Source organism: Schistocerca americana, chromosome 6 (assembly GCF_021461395.2).
Source record: "Schistocerca americana isolate TAMUIC-IGC-003095 chromosome 6, iqSchAmer2.1, whole genome shotgun sequence".
In the NCBI taxonomy this organism is placed as follows: domain Eukaryota; kingdom Metazoa; phylum Arthropoda; class Insecta; order Orthoptera; family Acrididae; genus Schistocerca; species Schistocerca americana.
In genome coordinates, this window is record NC_060124.1 from 485,489,556 (window position 1) to 485,507,473 (window position 17,918).

General features: G+C 44.8%; 1 non-coding gene across 1 annotated transcript; it reads right to left on the bottom strand.

Annotated features, from left to right (window-relative positions):
• Positions 1-1,907: 1,907 nt before the first annotated feature.
• Positions 1,908-1,982, bottom strand: Trnap-cgg. The gene has a single exon. It is a non-coding gene; the product is annotated as a tRNA-Pro (tRNA).
• Between the last annotated feature and the right edge of the window lie 15,936 nt (positions 1,983-17,918).

Genomic DNA, 17,918 nt, shown 5'->3' on the forward strand with positions numbered 1-17,918 from the left:
GAAGTTTGTGGCACAACTTGACCAGAAGAAGGGATCGGTTGGTAGGACATGTTCTGAGGCATCAAGGGATCACCAATTTAGTATTGGAGGGCAGCGTGGAGGGTAAAAATCATAGGGGGAGACCAAGAGATGAATACACTAAGCAGATTCAGAAGGATGTAGGTTGCAGTAGGTACTGGGAGATGAAGAAGCTTGCAGAGGATAGAGTAGCATGGAGAGCTGCATCAAACCAGTCTCAGGACTGAAGACCACAACAACAACAACAACATGTTATGGAGACGTCATTAAATCATGGAACTTCCACACGATACCAGGGAATATATCAGTCTCTGTGACAGACGAACGTTAAGATCGATGCTGATTCCTTTAGATGGTAGATAATTCAGATTCTTTTTCTGCAGCCTTTCAGCACAGATCTCCCGTTCCCATGCACCACAAAGTGTGCAGCCGCTGTCACAGGTAAGGTTTTATTGCACATTCTGAACTCTCCAGTACCTGGACACACTTGCCGGCCGCGGTGGCCGTGCGGTTCTGGGGCTGCAATCCGGAACAGCGAGGCTGCTACGGTCGCAGGTTCGAATCCTGCCTCGGGCATAGGTGTGTGTGATGTCCTGAGGTTAGTTAGGTTTAAGTAGGTCTACGTTCTAGGGGACTTATGACCTAAGATGTTGAGTCCCATAGTGCTCAGAGCCATTTGAACCATTTTTTTTGGGCACACTTAGTAAGATTTTCGTTTCGTCAAACATCACCGTATGTTTGTTTGTTAGGATCTGTTTGCCAATAGTATAGTTGTCGAGATCCCTATATTTGCTACGGCGTCGGTACACTGTGCGCAGTTTTGAAATCGTAGAGGTACACTCATCAGTCTGCTACCCCATTCACAAATAACTTCATACATTACGAAACCAGAGAGATCAAGGATGTCCTTTCACGAGCGCGGGATCTCCTTAATTTCCTTGTATAGATGAAATCGTCTGAACACATTAACTGCCGACGACTCTGCTATTTTGCGGGACTGCTACGGTCGCAGGTTCGAATCCTGCCTCGGGCATGGATGTGTGTGATGTCCTTAGGTTAGTTAGGTTTAAGTAGTTCTGAGTTCTAGGGGACTGATGACCACAGATGTTAAGTCCCATAGTGCTCAGAGCCATTTGAACCATTTGACTCTGCTATTTTACGTCGCAGGAAAAAAATTAGGGCACCCTTTTAGAGGTTTCCATCTCACGATCTATTGATTCAACAGTGGATATGGATTACATGAAATGATTACATTTACAGATCAATAGCACAAGCGGTTCTGCGGTACCAGAAACACCCATATTAGTACGCGTTGTAGCCTCCACGGCCAGCAGTGCAAGAATTGACTCTGGTTTCCAGTCGATCGTAAAGACGGCCAATAATGTACGCCTGCTAGACCTGTTCACGTACTCCTGTAAGAGCTGCTGGTTGACGGGTCGCAGGAGTCACTTCTCGTCCCATCATACCCCACACGTGCTCTATCGGATCCAAGACCGGAGATCGTGCTCGCCAGTGAAGTTTCTACCCGTCTTGCAAGGGATGTTGAGTTTCACGGACAGTGTGTGGGCGAGTATTATCTTGTAGTTCAATACACCATCTTTCTGTAGGTAGAACGACAAAACAACGGGTCTGTTAACATTATGCAGCACCGAGCGCTGGTTAGCGTCCCATCCAGATACAGCAAAGACGAACTGCAGTTATAACAAGGCCTGGGGTGGAGCCAGTGCGTGTTGCACGAATGCAGTCTACAAGACGGCGCTTACCACGTCTACATTGCTTTCGCGAACGACCGTCACTTGCGTGCAGGCAGAATCTGCTTTCCAGAAAGATATTTTCGCTCTACAGCGGAGTGTGCGCTGATATGAAACTTCCTGGCAGATTAAAACTGTGTGCCGCACCGAGACTCGAACTCGGGACCTTTGGCTTCCGCGGCCAAGTGCTCTACCAACTGAGCTACACAAGCACGAATCACGCCCCGTCCTCACTGCTTTACTTCCGCCAATACCTCGCCTTCTACCTTCAAAACATTACAGAAGCTCTCCTGCGAACCTTGCAGAACTAACACTCCTGAAACAAACGATATTGCGGAGACATGGCTTAGTCACAGTGACGACGGGGTGTGCGTCGTGCTTGGGCAGCTCAGTTGGTAGAGCACTTGCCCGCAAAAGGCAAAGGTCCCGAGTTCGAGTCTCGGTCTGGCACACAGTTTTAATCTGCCAGGAAGTTTCATATCAGCGCACACTCCACTGCAGAGTGAAAATCTCATTCTGGAAACATCCCACAGGCTGTGGCTAAGCCATGTCTCCGCAATATCCTTTCTTTCAGGAGAGCTAGTTCTGCAAGGTTCGCAGAAGAGCTTCTGTAAAGTTTGGAAGGTAGGAGACGAGATACTGGCAGCAGTAAAGCTGTGAGGTCCGGACGTGAGTCGTGTTTGGGTAGCTCAGATGGTAGAGCACTTGCCCGCGAAAGGCAAAGGTCCCGAGTTCGAGTCTCGGTCCGGCACACAGTTTCAATCTGACAGGAAGTTTCAGAAGCTGCTTTCATCGGTGAAGACCACGGTGCGGTATTCCATCTTCGACGTGATCCTTTGATGGTACCAGTCAAGCAGTGAACGTCGAATCTGTGGCGCAAAAGGAAGTCGCGCTAGAGATGTGTGTACCCATAGTCCCACTGCTAATAAATGGTTCGCAACAATTCGTGTTGACCCGTCTGAGCCCACAAGCCGTCTTATCCATTCTGTGATAGTTGTTTGTTCTGCCACTGCTGCCCTCACAGTACGACGATCCAGGTGGGCATCTGTACTGTGTGGACGTCCAGAACCTCGTCTACAGGTGAGAAAATGTTCGCTTGACTATTGATACCAGCAACGTTGGACAACTGACTCAGCACGTCCAAGTAGTGTGCCAGCTCTCCGAAAAGACCATCCTGGCACTCGGAAGGCGACAAGTGAAACTCGCTCATTTGGCTCGAGGAAGCACGAATGTGTCTCTGTGGCGTAGTTGTCTGCTCGCTTCAGACATCTGAACCACACTGAGCCTTCTGGCTGCCAGCGTTCACTATTAAGAACCGGACACAGACGGCTCTCTCCAAGCTATTCTACAACGCCATCTTTTGCAGGAGGCGTTGAAACCACTATGAGTACATCTACTGTCTCCCATATGGCAGGCTGACGTTGAAATCATTACCAGTTCATCCCCAAGATGGCATATGTCGTCATCGAATCAAATGGCTCTTAGCACTATGGGACTTAACATCTGAGGTCATCAGTCCCCTACAACTTAGAACTACTTAAACCTAACTAACCTAAGGGTATCACACACATCCATGCCCGAGGCAGGATTCGAACCAGCGACCGTAGCGGTGGCGCGGTTCCAGACTGAAGCGCTTAGAACCGCTCGGCCACAACGGGTGGCCATCGAATCAAAATCGACGTCGTCTTTGCTAGTGTACTAACTTTTTCTTCGGCAGTGTATTTGATGTAGAGCCGAAGAAAGGAAGGATTGCTGAAGTTTTATCACTTACGTTGATTATAGCCGAGTTGTATGGCTACCAATGCTCCGTGTTGTCATAGAGATGTTTTTGTGCTCTACCACTGAACACTTGGCAGTCTCTACGATGTGTGGGAAAGCACTAAGTGTAGTGTTACAGGTGATAAATTAATGTTGATGCGTGGTAATGCGTCGCACTGCCACATAGAGGATCCGGGTTCGATTTCCGATACTTCTAGGAATTTTTCCTCGGTGAGGACTGGTATGGAGTGCACTCATCCTCGCGAGGCCAACTCAGGAGCTGCCTGCCCGATTAGTACTAACCCTCGCATCCACATACAAATTTCAGTAGACACCTGCTTGCAAGAGGTCGTGTTACCAAGGAAGACTATATACAAGTTGACCTAAAAGTCCGTTAACATCTGAAAAGCCACTGATTCATGGAATAATGTAGGCAGAGGTAAAAAATTGATACACATGCCTGTGATGAAATGGGGTTTCATTGAAACCACAAACGAGTGGAAACTGGCCAAGAGATGCCTCTGTGAAGCAAGATGTCAGTGACGCCGTATGAGAGTCGCATGTAAAATGAGCTGTAGTGAGAGAGGAGGTCAGATCTTCCCTAGCCTGGCTGGTAACCACTTGCTGGAAGGTACGATTTCTATGCAGCAGCTCCACATAATGATACGCGCGTGAAAGATCTCTTGCGCACATCGTTTGATGAGAATCCTGTGCTGAGTTGCCACGTGCCCAGACCTCACTGAGTGTGGTTATTGGCTGCGGGATTACCTGAGGTCGCAACTCTAGCACGATCGTCCGACCTGAACAGGGATGCTAAAAGACAACATCCGACGGAAGTTTCTCACCGTACCTACTGCACAGTGCTGTTCACAACATGTCCCTCGACTACAGGTATCGTTGATTAATGATAGCCGACTTGTTGAGTATTTACAATAAAGAACATCGTCTTCGCTAACAATCAATTGTTGGACTAATTGTTGCTTTTGCATCATATGGAGGGCTATTTTTTGGATCTACTGGTCATTTTTTGCACTTTTTTGTTTCAATAAAATCCCATGTCAATACAAGCTTATGCGTCAATTATTACGTCTCTACATACGTTAGTCCATGACGTATTACTTTTCAAACGTTAACGGATTTTTGGGTCATCATGTAAATGTAAGAATCATCGTTCCCAGCTTATGTGTCGACAAAATATTTATAGTACGACAGGCTTGATGCCAAATCTGTCATGAGCATTTAATTTTCATTCATGATATCTAACATTATAAAATGATAACCAGCAGTAATCCTCACACTAAAATTTAAATTACGTTAAGAAATTTTGGGTTAATTTTGAATTTATGTTTCGAAGGAGGTATATATTATTTGAAATAATTGTCATTTTTGTTTTCAAATAGCCCATTTCCAGAGTATTGTATTAAAGTATGCTATAACAACAAACCAATTGGTCAGAGATAACACTGGACATTAAAAATTAATGGGACGCTTAAGCAACGACACTCACTGTTATACCACACGTTTGCCGTCAGCAAACTGAGATTTTTCTTTAAACGGAACACTTACGTAATACTAGGGCTACTATTCCGCCATACCAAAGGAGAACAGCCCTGCCGCCAACATCACAACATTCCCGATAATTTTCCCCCGTGTGATGCTGAGAACAAAAGAGTCACAAGGGTGCATTACCTATGACATATCTGTCACGAAGACGGTCCAGTCTTTCGATATGTGTTCCATAGAATTGAGGGGAAACGAATCCAAAAGAAAATTGACTAAGACGTGTTTCGTCACATCACTCAGAATATATTTTCTTCACTGGTGCCGCTTTCAAGCACGTATTAAACAAAACCGAGTCTGTGGTGCAGTACTCAAAGCAAAGCAGATGACAGACCACAAAAAGAGAATTAACTGTCAAACAGGCAACCGAAAGACCCATTTCCTGTGTTTCTAGAAAAGGTATGCGTATCGTCGAGCCCTCGCCGTCCCTGGTCGTCATACATGTTTAATGCCTGCCGTCTGTCGAAGTACTGATATATGTAGTAGATCCTCGCTTTTCCACGAAAAACATGTGACACAGACTAAAGCGATCAGAAGACAAACTGACCAGCGCTTGATAGCATCGGACAACGACCCTACCTTCCGATAAGCAAAGGCCGCAGGACAAGAGGTAACAACCAGGTTATGTTTGTTTTAGGAAATACAGTTAATCTGACTGTGGCGTCATTTTGACCCTCTGAGAAATAATTTTACTTAACATCCGTCGAATTCTAATTTATTCCCCGATACCAGTAACAGCTGAAATATTATTTACACGTTTGTAACTATGTGGAAGCTCAACGTGGATCAAATGGCTCTGAGCACTATGTGACTTAACATCTGAGGTCATCAGTCCCCTAAAACTTCGAATTACTTAAATCTAACTAACCTAAGGACATCACACACGTCCATGCCCGAGGCAGGATTCGAACCTGCAACTGTAGCAGTCGCGCGGTTTCCTGACTGTAGCGCCTAGAACCGCTCGGCCACCGCGGCCGGCTATGTGGAAACCTTGCCAACATGAATTCCACACACGTTCATCATATCACGATCTCTTACACTCTTCCGTCTACAAAATACTGCATCGTTTCTTCCTTAATCTTCAATCCTGGTGTGTCTCACCCGTCTGTCCCATATTTCATACCAGTTATGTGGAACATTCCAGTATTTTAGTTTCAACAGACCAAATACTTTTTCTGAAAGACAATAATCCACCATTCTGGTTCATGTAGCTTGAACTAATGTGATATCTTATTATTTTATATTCTTCCCTACTTTACAATTTTCCTAGTCATTTTAAGTGTGTCGGGAAAATACATAAAATCAATATTCAAGTTTTACTAGGAAAGTGGTCCTTCGAACACTTTCCAGAACAAACAGAAGTTCAATATATTTTCTTATTCCATTTTGAAATGATAACATTCAATCTGTATATTGAGCAAGCAGTAAAGGAAACAAAAGAAAAAATCGGAGTAGGTATTAAAATCCATGGAGAAGAAATAAAAATTTTGAGGCTCGCCGATGACATTGTAATTCTATTAGAATCAGCAAAGGACTTGGAAGAGCAGTTGAACGGAATGGACAGTTTCTTGAAAGGAGGATATAAGATGAACATCAACAAAAGTAAAACGAGGATAATGGAATGTAGTCGAATTAAGTCGGGTGATGCTGAGGAAATTACATTAGGAAATGAGACACTTAAAGTAGTAAAGGAGTTTTGCTATTTGGGGAGCAAAATAATTTATGATGGTCGAAGTAGAGAAGATATAAAATGTATACTGGCAATGGCAAGGAAAGCGTTCCTGAAGAAGAAAAATTTGTTAACATCGAGTATAGATTTAAGTGTCAGGAAGTCTTTTATGAAAATATTTATATGGAGTGCAGCCATGTGTGGAAGTGAAACATGGACGATAAATAATTTGGACAAGAAGAGAATAAAAGCTTTCGAAATGTGGTGCTACAGAAAAATGCTGAAGATTAGATGGGTAGATCACATAACTAATGATCAAGTATTGAATAGAATTGGGGAGAAGAGGAGTTTGTGGCACAAATTGACAAAAAGAAGGGACCGGTTAGTAGTACATGTTCTGAGGCATCAAAGTATCACAAATTTAGAATTAGAGGGCAGCGTGGAGGGTAAAAATCGTAGAGGGAGACCAAGAGACGAATACACTAAGCAGATTCAGATGGATGTAGGTTGCAGTAAGTACTGGGAGATGAAGAAGCTTGCATACAATAGGGTAGCATGGAGAGCTGCATCAAAGCAATCTCAGGACTAAAGACCACAACAACAACAACAACAAAATTCTCTGTTCTGCAGTCCTTTCTTAATCCACAAAAGTAAGTTTTTGCAAACATGAAAAATTCAGATTTAATATTCAAATTTAAGTACTGTATTTAACGGTCTACCTATTACATTATTACGCTACTACACACCAATAATCAGTATGTGAAATCAGATTAAAAAGAAGTATTATCGGTACCAGTTACACGTTAAAATGTTTTGAAATAGGATCCATTGGCAACTAACACAAATTTCGATTCTCAAAATAAGGAAAATTGTTAAGACATCAAAGAAACTCAGTTCATTTGCAAATACAGTGTGTTCCATGGTAGTAGAACTTCTTTTGTGTTTTGATGCAAGATGATTCACGAGTTACGAAGAATGGCTTAATTGTTGACACGTTAGGTAACTGGTTTTAGAAATATACAGAATTAACTAATTGAAGAAATAACAATATATTCCACATAAGAAATACAAGGATATTATAAATAATTGAAGCGATGTCATGAATTTACTGTAGATACATCAATTGACATGCTGTCACAAAAGTCAACACTCACATAGAAAAATTCAAAAAGTGTTCCACTATTGTAGCCGCACTTAAGATTTCTGCCAAGAGAGTGCAGGAGTGAGCAGTTGGGCAAGATGGCGAGAGGCGCCGAGAAAGCATATGTTGTGCTTGAAAGGTGTCCAGCACATCAGTATGCTGTAGCAGTGCAACGACACTTCAGATCGACGCTCAGCAGAGATCCAATAATCGTAAATTCAGTTCGGCGATAGTATGCGAAGTTTAAATCTTAAATGTGCCTCTGGAAGAGGAAATCAACGGGTCCCTTTTTCTTCCACGAAAAGGCAATTACAAGACATGTGTATGTGGACATAGTCGAAAACTGGTTCATGTCACAACTAGACACCTACAGTGTGGACTTCGTCTGCCAACAGGATGATGCTGCACCCCACTTCCAACATGATGTTCATGAATTATTTGACAGGAAGCTGAGAAACAGATGCATCGATCGTGGTTCGATGATGATGTTTGGTTTGTGGGACGCTCAACTGCGCGGTCATCAGCGCCCGTATAAATTCCCTATTTGCACACAGTCCAATCTAGCCACTTTCACGAATGATGGAATGATGAGGACAGCACAAACATCCAGTCGCCGGGCACAGAAAATCCCCAACCCGGTGGGGAATCGATCCCGGGACCCCGTGATCCATAAGTAGCAACGCTGGCCCCTAGAGCACGAGCTGCGGACTCGATTTATGATCAGAAATTCATGTCACAGCCTTCACGCTCTCCCGACCTAGCTCCACGAGATTTTAGTGTGTGGGTTAACGTGAAAGATTCATTGTTTACGCTTCCTCTACCAACAGATCTGCCAGAACTGTGATCTCGCATCAGTAGAGCTTTTGAACAGATTGATAGAGACGCCCTGCGCCGACCAAGGGAAAAACTTTATTATGAAGCCGATATCTGCATAATCAGTAGGGAGCACACATGTACACTTAAGACCACCTACCTAATAGTCGACATGTCCATCTTTGGCACGGATAATAGCGGTGACACGTCGTAGCATGGTAGCAAAGAGGCCATAGCGGTTGCTGTGGGGAGTCGGCACCACATCTGCACATACAATCGATCTACAGATACGTCTCCTAATTACCATAAATTGCGGGGAGGGAGGCGATGAGCACTGACGCCCCGTTCACTCACATACCAAATGTGTTCGATCGGGCTCAGATCTGGCGAACTCAGGAGCAAGCACATCAGTTGGAACTCGCCACTGTGTTCCTTGAACCACTACATGGTACTCCTGGACTTGTGACGTGGCGCATTAACTTGATGAAAAATCCCACTGCCGTCGGGAAACATGATCATCATGGTACACGCGGCCTGCAACTAGTGTACGATAGCCTTTGGCCGTCATAGTGCCTTGTACGAACTGCACTGGACCCATGGATGCCCACTTGAATGTTCTCCAGAGCATAATGGAGCAGCCGCCAGCTTGCATCCGTCCCGCAGTACAGGTTTCAAGGAGTTGTTCCTCTGGAAGAATACGAATTCGCGACCTCCCATCAGCTTGATCAAGAAGATATTGTGCCGATGTCGTGGTATTAACATTGACACATGCATGGATCGTTGGCTGTGGAGGCCGATTGTTTGGAGTATTGGGTTCATTGTGTGTTCACACTCGTACACTATCCAGCATTAAGGTCTGATAGTTGCACCACGGTTCGCCGCCTGTCCTGTTTTAACCGTCTGCCCACCCTACGACGCCCGGCATATACACTACTGGCCATTAAAACTGCGCCGGCCGAAGTGGCCGTGCGGTACTGGGCGTTGCAGTCTCGAACCGCGAGACCGCTACGGTCGCAGGTTCGAATCCTGCCTCGGGCATGGATGTGTGTGATGTCCTTAGGTTAGTTAGGTTTAACTAGTTCTACGTTCTAGGGGACTAATGACCTCAGAAGTTGAGTCCCATAGTGCTCAGAGCCATTTGAACCACTAAAATTGCAACACCAAGAAGAAACGCAGATGATAAACGGGTATTCATTGGACAAATATATTATACTAGAACTGACATGTGATTACATTTTCACGCAATTTGGGTGCATAGATCCTGAGAAATCAGTACCCAGAACAACCACCTCTGGCAGTAATAACGGCCTTGATACGCCTGGGCATTGAGTCAAACACAACTTGGATGGCGTGTACAGGTACAGCTGCCCATGCAGCTTCAACACGATACCACAGTTCATCAAGAGTAGGGACTGGCGTATTGAGACGACCCAGTTGCTCGACCACCATTGACCAGACGTTTTCAATTGGTGAGAGATCTGGAGAATGTGCTGTATACAAAAAGGCCCGTACAGGACCTGCAGCATGCGGTCGTGCATTATCGAGCTGAAATGTAGGGTTTCGCAGGGATCGAATGAAGGATAGAGCCACGGGTCGTAACACATCTGAAATGTAACGGCCACTGTTCAAAGTGCCGTCAATGCGAACAAGAGGTGACCGAGACGTGTAACCAATGGCACCCCGTACCATCACGCCGGGTGATACGCCAGTATGGCGATGACGAATACACGCTTCCAATGTGCGTTCACCGCGATGTCGCCAAACACGGATGGACCATCATGATGCTGTAAACAGAACCTGGATTCATCCGAAACAATGACGTTTTGCATTCGTGCACCAAGGTTCGTCGTTGAGTACACCATCGCAGGCGCTCCTGTCTGTGATGCAACGTCAAGGGCAACCGCAGCCATGGTCTCCGAGCTGATAGTCCATGCTGCTGCAAACGTCGTCGAACTGTTCGTGCAGATGGTTGTTGCCTTGCAAACGTCACCTTCTGTTAAATCAGGGATCAAGACGTGGTTGCACGATCCGTTACAGCCATTCAGATAAGATGCCTGTCATCTCGACTGCCAGTGATACGAGGCCGTTGGGATCCAGCATGGCGTTCCGTATTACCCTCCTGAACCCACTGATTCCTTATTCTGCTAACAGTCATTGGATCTCGACCAACGCGAGAAGCAATGTCGCGATACGATAAACCGCAATCGCGACAGGCTAGAATCCGGCCTTTATCAAAGTCGGAAACGTGATGGTACGCATTTCTCCTCCGTACAAGAGGCATCACAACAACGTTTCACCAGGCAATGCCGGTCAACTGCTGTCTGTGTATGAGAAATCGGTTGGAAACTTTCCTCATGTCAGCACGTTGTAGGGGTCGCCACTGGCGCCAACCTTGTTTGAATGCTCTGAAAAGCTAATCATTTGCATATCACAGCATCTTCTTCCTGTCGGTTAAATTTCGCTTCTGTAGCACGTCATCTTCGTAGTGTAGTAATTTTAATGGCCAGTAGTGTATAATGAGTTGTGGCCGCAACCCCACGACGTCTGGACGTGGTTTCACCTATGTTGCCGGCCCTGGTGGCCGAGAGGTTCTAGGCGCTCAGTCCGGAACCGCGCGACTGCTACGGTCGCAGGTTCGAATCCTGCCTCGGGCATGGATGTATGTGTTGTCCTTAGGTTGGTTAGGTTTAAGTAGTTCTAAGTTCTAGGGGACTGATGGGCACAGATGTTAAGTCCCATAGTGCTCAGAGCCATTTTTTTTTCACCTATGTTACGCCACGTGTTAATGATACTCACCAACAGCACACCTCGCGCAGTTTCCGAAATGTGTCGAGCCTCTGGTCCATCACAATCAGCCCTTGGTCAGACTCAGGTAGTTTACGCGCCTTCTTCATTCTACACACGGACAGCACGCTCACTGGTACTCCGTGCGAAGTGCGTGTGTGTGACTAGCAGTCATTCCTCGCTACGTGAAGCTGCTATCGTCTGGACGTGTTTATATCAACAGTAGGTCGATGGCCATAATTTTCTGGCGGGTCAGATTATATGATTTACAGCACTTGAATGTGCACAGCTCTTAATATTTACAAATGTTGCACAAAACACCAATTCATGTCCCACAACAACAGATACAGTAAACAATGCCGGAGACTGTTTATGGCGGTTTCTTGTGCGCATTCATTCATGTGAGTTGTGAAATCGGTCCCTAGACTGGAACACCGACCAAGAAATATCATTAGTTCCTACGCACACTGTACACGTGTGCACAACTCTCTCACCTAATGATTGCATTACTTACATATATGTAAGTAGGCTGTTTAGGTTTTTATGTTGGTAACGCCACGTAGCACTCTGTATGAATTCACTGACTGTGATGTGTGGAGTGTGTGGCTGATTGAACTCATTGTTGGAATATTCGCTATTGGAGTGTTGGGCAGTTGGATGGGAACAGCGCGTAGCGTTGCGCAGTTTGAGGTGAGCCGCCAGGAGTGGTGGATGTGGAGAGAGAGATGCCAGAGTTTTGAGAGGTTACTATGAGCGGACGATTTGGACGTGTGTCCTCCAGAAAAATGAAATTTGTAAACATGGATGTCATGAATTGATAGATATATATGATGACTTTTGAACACTATTAAGGTAAAAACATTGTTCGTTCTCTATCAAAATCTTTCATTTGCTAACTATGCCTATCCGTAGTTAGTACCTTCAGTAGTTAGAATCTCTTATTTAAATGGCAGTATTGGCGCTCGCTGTATTGCAATAGTTCGAGAAACGAAGATTTTTGTGAGGTAAATGATTCATGAAAGCTATAGATTATCGTTTTTCAGGGCGACTCTTTGTAGGGATTTTTGTAAGTCAGATTGCGTTGCGCTAAACAAATATTGTGTGTCAGTTTAGTGATGATCAGAATAAATAAAGAGAAAACTGTTTGAGTACGTTGCGTTTTACTCAGCTGTCTTTGTATCAAATAACGTAGAAGTTTACTATCACAGTCATTCATAATTTTTCTAAGAGGACGTTTCATATTGTTTTTTTGTTTTTTTTCTTCGTTTCTTTTTGTTTCTTTATTTTTTTTTTGTTTTTTTTTTGTTTTTTCTTTTTTTTTTTTAGAACGCTACGTGGCGTTACCAACATACAAACCTAAACAGCCTACTTGCAGGACAGGCGGCAATTTGAGACAGATCTGAAGTCAGAGTACAACGCTGGTCCAGGTACTTGTGCTTAGGACCCCGAACTTGGGGTTGTTTGTTTGTTTGGTTGGTTGGTTGGTTGATATGGGGGAGGGAACCAAACAGTGAGGTCATCGGTCCTCCAAATTAGGGAAGAATGGGGAAGAAAGTAGGTCGTGCCTTTCAAAGGAACCATACCGGCATTTGCCTGAATCGATTTAGGGAAATCATGCAAAACCTAAAGCAGGATGGCCGGACGAAGGTTTGAACCGTCGTCCTCTGGAATGCGAGTCCAGTGTGCTAACAACAGCGCCACCTCGCCTGCTCCGAACATAGGGCTCTCCAGCAGACGACCCTCGGGTGTCTCTTCGTTGACATCGTCAATTACGATTTCAGTGGACACAGGATCGTCGAAATTGGTCCGTGGTTCAAAGAAATGTGTTGCTTTGCCGGATGGTCATGTCTGGATATAGTGCCACCTAAGTGAATAGCTGCAGTACTATGCTTTGGAGGACTTCCACTTCGTGGGATCTCAGACGAAGGCATCGTGACATCTGTGGTCTATTAAGGACCAAATGCATCCCTTCATGGCTGATGGGCTCCCCGATGACGATGGCAGCTACCAACGTGATATCTGTCCGTGCCAAAACGCCAGAATCGTGTTACTATTGGTTTAGGAGCATGAGAGTGAAACTGATGTCTTGGGTACCAAATTTCCCTAATCTAAATGCAACGGAACGCATCTGGAATGGTATCTGGCGCCAGTTCCGCGCCCACAATCCATCATCGTCGGTAATTTTTGGAAACTGGGTGACCTTTGCTTAGACGTCTGGTGCCACGTACCTCCGGAAACCTAGCAACGACGTGTCTAACCTATTACATGCAGAATCTATGACGTACCTATGCTCTTCAAATGTTCAAATGTGTGTGAAATCTTATGGGACTTAACTGCTGAGGTCATCAGTCCCTAAGCTTACACACTACTTAACCTAAATTATCCTAAGGACAAACACACACACCTACGCCCGAGGCAGGATTTGAACCTGCGACCGTAGCAGCAGCGCGCTTCCGGACTGAAGCGCCTAGAACCGCTCGGCCACAACGGCCGGCCGGAGACTCATAAGTCACGTTTTACTGCAACTTTTAACAAGAAATCCTCGAGTGTTTTACAAATGTTTACGTACACTATTGACAACACTAAGAGGGTCAAGACATTGAGAGTACTATTTATTTCATTTTAGTCAGCAGCGTAAAAATCAACATAATTCCTTTCTGCACCTAGAGAAGCCAGGGTATAAGTGGTTGGCGTCATATATGCACAGTAGCAGTTTGGTGATGTTAGACCTTCAATTGTAGAGAGGAGTTGTCGGAACCAGTAGTTCAATTTCAGTCTAGGAACGATTATTACGAGCCACCTTTTGTTCCGTTTGCCAGTGGAGTTGTGTTTCATATCCAAGTTTTCAGTGTAATATTGTGCCTTCGGCCTACATGGTTCAATTTGTCTGTAACAGATGCCACAAGGGGAATACAAGAAATTCATTTGTAATTTCAAGAATAGTGGCTTCCTTCTTGTACAAATCTCTCTCATACTTAAAAGTTTTGTTTCAAGTGCATAGTACCTCTTCTTCTGAACAACGTGGCGCCCTCTACAAGTTGGGAAAAATACACTGCTTGACATATATTAAAGGACAAGTGCCACTTGCTAAGAAACAACTGCCAGTTTCTACGGAACAACTGCCGATTGGTGTGAAGCACACGACCAACGATAGTAAAAGGAAATGTAGATGGCGGGACGTGTTAGCTGCAGCGAAGCCTGTGAACGAACGCACTGTGTTCATTCAGCAGTTTGTGCAGTTCGGTGTTTGACGAAATTTGTTGTGAAACTGATTAATGCGACATTCTTTATGGTATGAGAAAATGGCTACGAGACCGAGCAGTCGGACGGCTCGAAGCAGTCAAAATGTCATTATTGTGGCCACGGTAATGGATGAGTTCAAAAGAGTCACAGCGCGATTAAAAATACTTCTGAAGGTCAAAATGTTATACAAAACATGCCGGTGGACCACGACTTCGCAGGAGTAGTCCTAGTGGCGAGAAGAAGCAGACATCTCACTCCTAAGTGGATCGCTGCGGATGTTGCAACGACCGTCGATACACATATCTCTGCTAGAACCACTTTGTGGCAATTAAATCAGGCTGGTTTGCATTCTCAGAAGCTTGTTAAATGCGCCTCACTTAAAGCACGCCATCACCGAAAAAGAGGTCGCTGGTACAGGGAGCATGTTAGATGACGTCAGCAACAGTGTTGCAAGGTGATGATCTGCGACAAATCCCGCTTCACTGTGGTATGTGATTCTTTTCACCAGTTAATGCCGCGAGACACGCCACGGAACAGAGATGGACGTAATCGGTAAGGCCTAGGTGCTATGGTGTGGGAAAGTATTACGCACAAAGGCTGATTACCGCTGCATATGTTTGCGCGAGGTACCATCAAAGCACAGTTGTACTGCAGGGACGTCACTCTGGATAATGCCCTTCTGTTCAGGGGTGCGGTAGGTTCCGACTTTTTAGTCATGAATGACAATACTCGTCCACACAGAGCCGCTGAGGTATCGGAGACATTGGAAAGTGAAGGTACTGAACGTACAGATCGGCCTAGGTTACACTCTGGACCCAAACCCTATAGGACGTGCTTGGGATGATATTGAAAGACGTGTTTCTCAGAGAACACCCTTTCCCCGAACCGTGCAGGAACTGAAAACCGCCTTGAGAGAGGAGTGGGTCAAAATCTTCCAAGGACTCCTCTACAATTTGAAGGCAGCATGGGTAACAGGTCTCAAATGTACATTAGTGCCCAAAGAGAAAAGATTCCCTACTAATGGTCCGATGTCGATCTTTATGTTGGGAGTCTGACCTGTGTCAAACATGAACATTATTTGTGTCTTTTATCCTGCTTTCACATGTGCTGAACACTGTACCATTTTTGTTATAAATATACCACCCTATCTATATTATGTATCTACTGTTTTTCTTACCGTCCACCACGGTCTGTGGTTATTCCTGTCCACCAATGTTCCTTAACAATTATCAAACAGTGTAGAACTAGAACAGAAAATATTTCATGCACCTTAAGAAAGGCAACCAAATTTACGTCATCCGCTCCGAGCTCAGATGATGTAAGTTGGGTTAAAGGCCGTGAAATATTTTCTGGGCCAATTCTAATTTGTCCACTTTTGTGTCTCATATGCTGAACTGTGGCCTTCACTTGAATTATGTTCAAGAGTACACCCGATCAGAATTCAACTGCCGTTTTGTGACTGTTGAAGATAAAGGAACAGGATCACAAGCAGGCATCAACATCCAGTACGTATGTTTCCGATCAACAGTCCAAAACAGACAACTTTGTGACTACATGGTATTTCAGTCTATACATTTTAGTGGAACGGAGACAGTTGATCGTGAGACACTGCATAGATACAGCCGTTCCCATATCAAGACAACAATTGAGTTAAGTTATTCTGCGAGATATAACAACAAAAAGTATATTTTCTTGATATCAACAACTTTGCGCTAGGCAGAGAACTAGACACCTTATTCCATATGCGTAATACTCTTAAAGCTGTCGAAGATTCATTAACAGTGACCAGCAGTGTGGTTGTTAGTTTAGAGGCTTTGAAACTGAAAGAGCTTGTTTACAAAAGATTAAAACTGGTTGTACTACCCAAGCAGAGTGTTTAAAAATTTGTTAGACTTTTAAATCGATTTATTTGACTCATTCTTTTATTTGGTAACTCTTCGCTTTTACGAAATTTAACCTGGCACAGATTTCTTTCAAGAATAAGACCTAGGTGAGTTAACGAGGAACAGTCCTACCGTCCTAGAAGGACAAATGTCATTAGTTTAAGTTACTCTATGTACGGGAAGGAGTGTAGCTAGTGACTATTGTACCACTGACCATACGTAGGTGAGAGCACCGCCGAGCGGCAGAATCTCAAATCAGAGGCAGTAACCCACCGAAGCGCAACGTCCCCAGGTATCCCATTAATTGGTACGACCACTTAAGCGGATTACAGAGAGAGGAAGTAACACTTCGCTCCTAAGGCAGCAGGCTGGAACCGCAACGAGGGGAAACCGCTTTCGAAGTAGAGTCAGGCAATCTGTTACGTCCTCCCATGTTTATCTCGCGAAATAAGCGCGGCGGGTAAAACAGAGAAACTGGAGTTTAGTTATAGGCTCGTCGTTTTCCCCATACACTATTTGCAGATGGAACAGCAGACAGGAGTAAATAACAGTGTGTAACTATTATGGATGTACATACTACATACTACGCGGTGTCTTCCAGAATGTAATACTTCCGACCAAAAACATGTGTTGGGATTACCATACACGGTGGATTTTAGCAATTAATGTGTGGGCTCACTTTCCTTACCACAACTGGAGGCACTTTGATTGCCTGTCGTCTTGATCTTTCGCAACCTCCATTGTTCCGATTGGTTTCTTCTCGTCTGGCCGCCGACTTCGGCGCATGCAGTAAACAATGCATAAGGAACTGGCAAACAGAAAGATCTCAGTCCTATTAAAAATGAAACACTGGAATACTAGGATGCCATTTGATCTTTACTGTATTCGACACAATCATAAAATCAATGAAATGTTTCCGAGAGCCAGCCTGCTATCAGTACTCAAGGCAAAGTTTCAGAATAGTGTAAGGGGTGCTCAAAAAGTTTCCTTTCGAAGGCCGTACAGTCCAGAATAGGTATTAATATAGCCAGTTGAGGCTATCAGCATTTAGGCAGTCACCTCGCCGATGCACCACGTTGAAGATACGGGTTTGGTGAACCATCGTGTCCCGCTGCTTGAAGAAGTCCGTCACAGCCAGCTGCAAGTCCTCGTCCGACAAGAATCATCCACCCTGTTATGGGAACGAAGGCACCCTAATCACACCGGGAGGGATCAGGATTAAGAGCGGGTACTCGAGTGTGTATCACTGAAGTTGGCGTAATTTCTGCGTTACGACATTGGCGATATGGTGACGTACA